Source organism: Magnolia sinica, chromosome 8 (genome assembly GCF_029962835.1).
Source record: "Magnolia sinica isolate HGM2019 chromosome 8, MsV1, whole genome shotgun sequence".
Taxonomy (NCBI): Eukaryota; Viridiplantae; Streptophyta; class Magnoliopsida; order Magnoliales; family Magnoliaceae; genus Magnolia; species Magnolia sinica.
In genome coordinates, this window is record NC_080580.1 from 84,930,577 (window position 1) to 84,937,454 (window position 6,878).

Genomic DNA, 6,878 nt, shown 5'->3' on the forward strand with positions numbered 1-6,878 from the left:
ACGGGGACTGAGTGCTTATGTTATTGATGGGTTCGGTGTCCAGGATGATAAAATCTACAGGGTAGTAAAATCTATCAACTTGGACCAACACATCTTCAATTATCCCTCTTGGTACACGAACAGAGCGATCAGCAAGTTGTAGTGTGGTTAGGGTGGGTTTTAATTCACCCAAACCTAACTGTTTGTATACCGAGTAGGGAATCAGATTGACGCTCGCTCCTAAGTCAAGAAGTGCATGATCAATTCGATGGTCTCCGATTACACATGATATGGTTGGACTACCGGGATCTTTGAATTTCTGTGACACGTCTTGTTTTAGGATGGCACTCACTTTCTTGGTCAAGAAGATCTTCTTTTGAATACTCTGCCGTCGTTTGATCGTGCATAAGTCTTTCAGGAATTTGGCATATGAAGGTATCTGTTTTACGACATCAAGTAGAGGAATGTTGACTTTCACTTGTTTCAACACCTCTAGGATATCCTGAGAGTTAGAGAGAGGTTTTGGTGCAACCAACCGTTGGGGAAATGGAGCAACTGGCTTTTCTAGAAGTTCTGGTTCTAATTTTTGTGGGGCCTCACTAGATCCATTATTGTTGTCCTCTTCTGGTTCTTGAGGCTTTTCGGGCTTAACCGGAAGGGTTTTATCAATGATCTTCCCACTCCTAAGAGTGGTGATGGATTTAGCGTGCACCATTTGATTTGAAGAGCTGGGATCACTTATCTCGTATTACGGTTTAGGATTAGGGAGCGGTTGTGCATGAAGCATCCCCTTTTCTATAACCGTCATACGTGAATCCATCTTTTGCATAAAGTCTTGCATTGCATGGGTCAGCTCTTGCATGGAATTTTGAGTTGGTTCTTCTTGAGGTTTCCCTTGATTTGGATTTTGATTGAAAAAACTTTGAGGGGTAGCAGTTTGTCCATTTCTCCAACTAAAGTTTGGATGATTTTTCCAACCAGGATTATACGTATTAGAGGTTGGTCCATTGAAAGGTCTTTGATAATTATTTACGGCATTGGATTGTTCATTCAACACTTCTCGAAAGACGGGTATTGTAGGACAATTTTCAGTTGTATGAATGTTACAATCACAGATGCCGCAAACACTTTCATTAACCTTATCCTTCTTTCCTTCCATGGCCTCAACTTTCCTTATGAGCGTAGTCACTTTATACTTGAGATCATCCTCTTCTTTCAAGAGATACAATCCACATTTCTCCTTTAATTGAGTCGGCCTAGACGTGGTGTTCGACTTTGGGTAATAGTCCCATGATTGTATTTTTTCAGCAAGACTATCGAGGTAATCCCATACCTCGTTAACATTTTTATTAATGAATTCTCCATTACACATTGTCTAGACCATTTGGCGCATGGAAGATGTCAGTCCATTGTAGAAAAAATTTATAATGCGCCACGTTTCAAAGCCGTGTTGTGGGTATGAACTGACCAAATCCTTGAACTTTTCCCAACATTGGTAAAACGTTTCATCCTCCTTTTGGGTGAAGTTCATGATTGCTTTTCTAAGGGTAATCGTTTTATGATGTGGAAAGAATTTCTTTATAAATTCCTTTTGCATATCATTCCATGTGCCAATGGATCTAGGACGCAGTGAATGTAACCACGTCTTAGCCTTCTCTTTTAAGGAAAAAGGAAAGAGTCTCAGCCTGACTGTGTCCTCAAACACATTTGAAAAATATAAAGTGGCTCTGATCTCATCAAACTCTTTCAAATGTGGATATGGTTCTTTAGATTCAAGCCCATGGAACTTAGGAAGGAATTGGATAACTCCTGCCTTGATGTCCATATGTCCTGTATTTTCAGAAAAAATCATGCATGAGGGCGTACTCACCCCCGCTGGTTGTAAATAATCTCGTAAGGTACGTGGAGGGGGTGCTTGATACACCTCATTCTCATCCTGAATGTCCTCCACCCTAGGTTGGGGTAGAAGAGGTTGGTTTTCAGCCATCACTTCAATTAACTCAGGGAATTTCGAGTAGTGTCTAGTCCTGCGATGGATAGTCAACCCCTCAACCAATCCTCCTTCAGTCAAGAGACGTCAAGTGTTGTCATGAGCCCACTTGAGTATGAAACACTCGCAGCCCTCAATCAAATTCGAAACCTAATCCTAAGAAAGAAAATCTAAAAAGAAAGAGAGAGTTGGAAAGAAGTTACCAAATTGAAGTCCCTAAGTTAAAGACCTGCAAAACAAAACAAACAAGTCAGTTTCTAAAGAGAATGTCTAGAATTAGAAAATCCTTAAAAAGAAAGATAAAAGTAAACTAGTTTCTAAAAGAAGAAAGTCCTAAACTAGAAAGTAAATTACTAAAAGAGAACTGAAAAATAAAAAGTAGAGAGAAAGCTTACCGAATTAGAAATTTCTACCTTAAAAGCCTACACAATAGGAAAGTTAGTTTCTAAACAAAAATTCTACAAGTAGAAAATTTCTAAAAATAAATTAGGAAACAGAGTTAGATTCTAAAAGAGTTAAAATTAGAAAGTTACTAAAAATAAAAATAGAAAGTTAGTTTCTAAAAAGGAAAGTTCCAGAATTAGAAAGTTTCTAAAAATAAAAAATCTAAACCTAAAATTAGAAAGATGAATTAGTTTCTAAAATTAGAAAAAATTTCTAAAAAGGGAAATAACTAACCTAATTTCTAAAAACAAAAGAGGAAAGTTTTTAAAAATAAACTATTTCCTAAAAATAGAAAAATACTAGAATTAAATATTTTCTAAAACTCAAACCCTAATTCTAAAAATATAAAAAGTAGAGAAATTAGAAAGGGATTACCAATTTAGAAGTTTATGTCAGGATCCTACAAAACAGGAAACAAGTTAGTTTTAAAACTCAAATAAAAATAAAAGTCTAACTAAAGTTAGTAAAATCCTAATCTCAAACTAATTCTAAAACTAATTAATTTCAGAGAATCGCAACCTTCAATCCCCGGCAACGGCGCCAAAAACTTGTTCACTCCCCAAGTATAGGGTTGTGATGTAGTAATAAACTCGGTGAGACCGAGGTCGAATCCCAAGGGACTGAAACTTGTACATAATCTGAAAATAACTAAAACTAAAACTAGAATAAAATAAAATCTAAACCAGGTGGATTTGAGAAATAATGATGAAATATTAAACTAAAATATGTAGATTCAAAGGTAGGAAACTAGGGATTCAGAGGATCCACTTGTAGAGATCAGGAAGATCTTATACCTGCATCAAGAATCATGGAAATTAAATTGAACTTACTTGATCTTGTTTCACGAGATGAAAGGTATATGAATTAGAATGGATTCCATCATCAAACCATGCCCAGGAGACAAAGCAAACAACAGAATTAAACTAATTACCAACCAATGGTTAGGAAGGGTACCGTCATCCAACCATGCCCAAGAGACGATGGCGAGCAACAGGACTTCCTGACGTCATAATCACAATAAGGAAAAAGAAATACTCAAAGCCATTGCAGACCCATTGTAATTTCAGTCACAACAGATCATTAAAAACTAAAAGCATTCCCTTAATTATCAAACTAAAATCAAAGTCAGTTTATAAATTTAAATTAAATTACCGACATAAAATGGAGTCTCCCATCTCGCTACAAGCTTCACCTCTTAGCCCTAGCTAAGAGGTTTAGCCCAACATGATTGGGCTTGATGTCTCAAATAATAATAAATAAATAAATAAATAAAACTTTCAAGAACAAACTCTTTATCTTCTGTCTCTCTTTCCCTTACAATCGTCCAAGCCCGCAACCGAGATCCCAGCTTCTGATCCTCTTCCCTCGTCCTTTTCCTCCTTTCCTTTTATAACAGCGGCAGCCATCCGTGGCTAGGTCGTTCACCGACCTTATTTACGCAGAGCAGTTTGCCAAAGAAAACAGCGGACTACGTACCTTTGTTCTGCGCAGTAAAAACGCATAACTGTATTGCGTTTAATCTGAATCTAAGACGAAGGATCGTCTAGATTTTCATATTTGCCTTCTTGGATAGCGTTAGGACCTTCATTGTGAAAGTTTGGACGGTTCGGATCATGCATCAGAACGTGATCTAGATCTCATTACGACCGGAGAAACTGGGTAGCGTTCGGACGCTCGTGAATATGCACGCTTTTCTGCGCTGAAGCTTGGTGGGGCCCATGAAAGATGTCAATAGAGAAATTCGACCCGTCCATTGAATTCCTCTCAAAATTTCAGTCAGGAAGGGGTGCTTTTACTCAGGTTTAGTGCGGTCCATCAAATCAAATCTTTCCACCGTCTGTCTTCAGTTTTGACGATCAAAAACCGTCCTCCGATGTTTCTTACAATTTCGCCACCTAGACCATGTTTATGGGGCCCTTTTAGGCCTGATGGATGGTCCTGATTATCTAGATCATCGACTATGGTGGCCCACAAGATCGGACCGCAACCTCTGTTGCGGAACAAAGGTTCCGGCTTCGCGCTGTGATGGTCGGTGGGTCCCATATTGACAGTGATGGAGAAATCCACGCCGACCATTAGATTTCCAACAAAAAATCGTCTGGAAATGGTGAGATTTTATTGATTTTGATGTGGCCCACAAGATCTTCTCATTTCACCGATAATCATCCGTTCGGCTGAGATATTCACACGAATGCTTGCATGGTGGCAAAAATATACCTAGGAACTGGTCTTGGCCATCCTACAGATCAAATGGACGGCTCTGATCATCACTCCGGGCATCTGGTGGGGCCCACAATCATCATCCGGTGGTCCAGCGGTGAAGACGTCGTCTCCTTGCTTGAGACGGATCAGTCAAGGCAGTCAAAGCTGCCTTGAAGCTTTGGTGCGGTGCGGGAGTGCACAGTACCGTGCACTTGCAAAGAACAGATGGGGTCCACTATGATATATGTGTAAGATCCGATCCATCCATTTGCTTTTTCAACTCATTTAATGAGTTGAGCCCAAGATTGAAGCATTTTCAGATACCAGGCGGGCCCCAAATCAATGATTTATGGGCTGATCTGTCCGTTGGGCCACTTCCAGAGGGATCCAATGGCTGAAATTTGACGTGTACGGTTAGTTTTTGGTCCTCGAGCCATGTATAAAGTTTCGAGCCGAACAGATGATGGAAACCCAGTGATCTTGTATTATGGCGGACTTTCAGGCCACTTGAGTTTCAGTTTCTCGATTTTCACGGATCCCTGGCGTGTAATTCTGTCGATCTTGGTCCCCTGGAGTCCCATCCAATGCCTTGGTGGTGCTAGAGTGTTAAATCCATGTTTTTAACGTCCTTTCTAGTCTGCGCTCGTAGATTCACCTTGCATCACAACATGATTAAAATAAGGCGTTACACAGTATCATGCTCGTAAATCTAGCTAATAAGTGGGGTCTAATGTGCAATATTTGATCCTCAACAGGGTCCCCTTTAAACATGTCCCTGCCTAAAACACTACCTTTCCCCACCCATCATGTATGCCTCACATAGATAGAAATTGTACCGTTCACCATAATTTATGGTCTAGTTTTGGTGTACGTGAGGCCCACCTCATACTGTATCTGAAAGATTTTTATCCTAGCGGATATTCACAGTTGGATCCCTAGATTAAGGGCTTGGATCTTTAACACATGCTTCAACCTTTCATTTGGACTGTTGAGCTTGGTCAAGTGCAGATAAGTAGCCACAAATAGAACTCCTTTACCAGTGACCGCGACAAATTCTTTTGGAAAGCTGATTGCTCACTTGGTAACTCACCTAGTAAACTCTTTGGAGTCTTATCGTTGACATCCATCTGTTTTTCGATATCATTTTAGGACATGAGACTAAAATTGGAGCTTATCGAAAGCTAGAGTGGACGATTCCACATGAAATAGTGAAGATAATGACGTCTATCATTGAAACCTTCCTAGACTCATACACGTAAAGATGTTTATTTGTCATCCAACCTATTTATAAGGTCACACTGACATAGAGGAAGGGAAATCAGCTTGATCTAAAGCTTCGATGGCCCTGAATAGTTTTGAAAGGAAAACACAAATATTAGCTTGGTCTAAAACTTTTTTGCCCCAAAAAGTTTTCAACAATAGGTGTTTAAATCTCATGGTTTCCGTTGGTGTGGTCCACTTGAGCATTAGAATATATATATATATATATATATATATATATATATATATATATATATATATATATATCCAATGCTCAAGTGGACCACACCAATGGAAACCATGAGATTTAAACACCTACTGTACATATCACTCACACACACCCCCTCACACACACATACACCCAAGCACTCATACCATAGTGGGTTTTTCCACAATGGGTACTCGAACCCATGATCTCGTGTTGAAACTTTTGTGGGTCAATTCAAGGCTCATGCCTTAAAATTAAAGTATATCTAGATCTCAAGTGGATCGTGTTAGTTCTTCAGTTTGTCAATGACGTATGCTGGGGTGTATTAAGTTGATTAAGCTTTCATTGGAAGACATTGAAGACAGAATACTTGAAGATAATAAGTAAATCAAGCTGCCTTGGTAATCCTAGCTGTAGACTCTTTTCAGTTTCGAAACAATCCACCAAATGACTTGATCTAAATAGAAAAAGCTTTAGTTATCATATCCTAGCATGAGAGTCCATTTGATTAACTTAGTATTGGCTAGAATATGTGCAAAGTTCTTAGAAAGAAAGAAATTAAAGACAAACAAATTCGATGTGTCTTCGATCGAGTCGAGTGTCCATCGATCGGTCTTAATCAATCGAAGGCCCTTGTCTCGATCGAATGATGGTGTGCAAAAATGTCCAGCAAGCCTTCTACTTAAAAGTCAAATTTGCTCGATTGATCGAAGGATTGCTCGCTCACTCGATACTAGCCGTTATTTATCCTCTAGAGATTTTTCTCTATAAAAGTGGCATTCATACATTTGCTAA

The 6,878-nt window shown here is 39.1% G+C and overlaps 1 non-coding gene across 1 annotated transcript; it reads left to right on the forward strand.

Annotated features, from left to right (window-relative positions):
- The first annotated feature begins 1,421 nt into the window (after nt 1-1,421).
- On the forward strand, nt 1,422-1,528 carry LOC131254630 (small nucleolar RNA R71). Its single transcript, XR_009175753.1, has one exon. It is a non-coding gene; the product is annotated as a small nucleolar RNA R71 (small nucleolar RNA).
- The last annotated feature ends 5,350 nt before the right edge of the window (nt 1,529-6,878 follow it).